The following is a 3,213-nucleotide window of genomic DNA, read 5'->3' on the forward strand; positions in this document are numbered from 1 at the left end:
TCAGAGCCGTTCAATGGCTCTGGAACCAATCAGGTTTAGTCAGTGTGCTGTTTGAATTTAAACACAAGTAAGCGCAAGTGCTTTTTTGTTGTTGTTTTTTTTCATATATGATGTTGAAAACCTTGTGGGAATTTCAGAAATATATATTAGAAAATAAAGGCGTCAAGCTTGAACAAATTTATAAACACCTAGCTTATTACAATTAATGTATCGTAATGAACAACAGCCTAATCAACCAAAGTAGCATAACCTTTTAAGTAAAACTGAACAACATATTAAACAACATATTTTAAATATTGCAATGCTTAATAATAGTTGACAAACGTTTGTACATTGTAAATGTTAAAAATGTTTTTCAAAATATTGTAATTTTCCAAATATTAAAATTATAAATACATAGATATTTAAAATATAACAATGTGTAGGCATACTGCAATATAAAGTACATTAAAAACCCACTAAAAGTGTAATCATTTTGTTATGTTCTTACACAAAGTCAAGTATATTTTTAATACATTTAATACTATGTCTTTTTCACCTGGGAATCTATTGTATAAAGTGTTACAGTGCTGCATTGCAAGGCTATTGCAAACATATCCACTTCACTATGATTAGATGGCTTCTTAACTGCTGTTTTCTCATTGCTGTCATGGTTGTGATGTGTTTATTTTGTTATTAAGAGGAAAGCATGCAGCACATATTTACATCTAAATGCCACTTCCAGCAGGATGGATGGCGTTGGGATGTTCACTAAGATTAAACTTCTGCAAAAGTATTTCAAACAACGTTTTAGCCCTAAGCGAAGAATGTAAAATAACTTTGCTGTGAGTATATCGGCCTTAAATTTGTTCACACAGAGCATGCAATTTCCCCAGGATTTTACAACCCCTTAAGCATCATTTTGACATAGGCCCTGCTGACAAATGACCTCTAAACAAAGAAATTATGTTAAATGTATGACCGCATGTGTGAAAGCACCTACTGGAGATCTGTTAGCACCAGGGCCTGCTCTGTCCTGCTTGTGGAGTTCAGCTGAGAGCAGTTTCATCCCTCATTTGGAGCATTTGCTTCACAGCTCATTGCTAAATAAAGGCTTATTTTAATAGTTTATTTGACATGCAGTTAGGGACCTCAACATTTCTAAAATATACAACAAAATAAACACATACCTTCTCTAATTACACACATTTCATTCACTCATTTCATTCAAATCCAGGCTGTATTGATGGATCTGTTTTCTGATTCTCATTCAGCCGCTCCAAACCCGCATCTGTTGAGTCTCTCACATCAAACCTGCGAATTCATCTGCTGAAATAAATACACTTTCTGCTCCTCAAGGACGGCAGTTTGACATGATTGTGTACTTCTGACAGACAACTGATTCCCTCAGGGACAGCACAAAGTCTGCAGCTGGCCTGTAAAACAGAGAAAAACTTGAACTTTCACAACATTTCACTCTGGGCCGTGAGTCTGGACAGTCCATAATGCACATCGCTCTGCCTGGGGCACATTTTACATCTGTAATTTGTCCTGACAGCAGGTTATAAAGAGGATGAGAAGGTGCCAGATTGATCAGCAGTAAGCATGGCGGTGCTTTCTATCAAGCAGGGGTTGGTACGCGCTTCACCGCTGTGCAATTATCTGCCCGCCGTTTCTGCTGTGATAAATCTGAGCTCTATTAAAACACCAATGATTTTACATTTAAACTCTCTTGGATCAGTTCAGTTTCACTAAGTTAAAAGTGCTAGACTGCAGGCAAAAATACACATCTCTTAAAGTCTGTGAATAAGTGGCACTTCTTGCATACAAATCTATATATGTAATAGATGTAAGATCAATTTTCTTAAAAGCCAAACGTGTGTAAGATTATAAGATGTCTTATATATATTCTAGTACTATGTAGTAGTATTTTGTTGATTAGGGCTGAAAATATTTTTTTGTATTGACATTCTACATATGCCACAAACTTTACTAAAATGAACATATTACATGAAAAACTGATGAAAAACATGATTTTCACAGTGTTTTAGTTAAGTCTACTGCCCTTAAATCTGTAAAAAATAAGACATACAATATTTGTATCACCCTGTAGGTGATCTCATCTGATGTTTCTTGGTTTTACAGGCACCCATGTTAATAATTATTACGGGATTTCCATTAATAGGATGTGGCAAAGCGTCAACTCCTTTATTGATTAAAAGGTTGGCGAATGCTTTTGATTTCTGAATGTGAGAACACAATCCAATCGGCCTGCTATTTTGCTTTAGCTAATTCTATTTGCATGTGTAATTGCTTTGGCTGTGTCCATAACTTCATTAGGATAAAGCTACACGGCGATGTTAATGAGATCTGCTCTTATTGCTGCCTGCCTTCATCAGATCTCTCCCGCAGCAGATTAAACTCGTCTGCTTGTTATTCCTGCACACAGCTGAGCTGACAAATATGATAAAACCGAAAGCAAGCAAAACACAGGCGCACCGTGTGCGTAGCACGCTTGGCCAGTCATCTGGAGGCCTTAGCACGGCTGTGTCTTCACAAACCTCATCAAAACTTGTAGAAAACAAGCGAAAAGTACCATATGCTTGTTTTGGATGCACTACCATGGTACTAACATGGTTTTTGTGGACATTTACAATAGCACTGCCATATTTCTGATATGTTGACAATGGGTAAAAAATGACCTTGTTTTTGACAGTTCTAATGCCATTTTTTGGCATGTGCCAAGAATTTGCAACACTACAGTGTTTTGGTTATTATAAGTATCATAATTATTATAGTATTACATATTTTGGACATGCAATCTGGTATTTTAAAGGGTGATTGTGCATGTCTGACGTACAACCATGGTTACATTAGTAGTATCTTGTTGTTTTTTGACTAGTATTACTGTTAGACCATAGTGTTCTTGTAGTAGTAACTATATAGTATTATACTAGCACTGCTACATTACATTCTTGTTTTGAAAGTAGCATCATGGTGCATGTGTGTGTATGTGTGTGTGTATGTGTGTGTGTGTGTGTGTGTTTGACGTATCATAGTATTACCATATTTTTGATATGCAGACATAGTACCATGTATTACCGTGTTTTTTGAAAATTACTGTAGTACTGCACTGCAGTGCCATACTACTATAGTGTTTTGAATATGTACCATGGTATTGTTATCTTATTTTTGGACATATACTGTGATATCATGTTTTTTTTTGTTTTGATG

This window comes from Sinocyclocheilus anshuiensis, unplaced genomic scaffold (assembly GCF_001515605.1).
Source record: "Sinocyclocheilus anshuiensis isolate Anshui unplaced genomic scaffold, SAMN03320099.WGS_v1.1 scaffold659, whole genome shotgun sequence".
Taxonomy (NCBI): Eukaryota; Metazoa; Chordata; class Actinopteri; order Cypriniformes; family Cyprinidae; genus Sinocyclocheilus; species Sinocyclocheilus anshuiensis.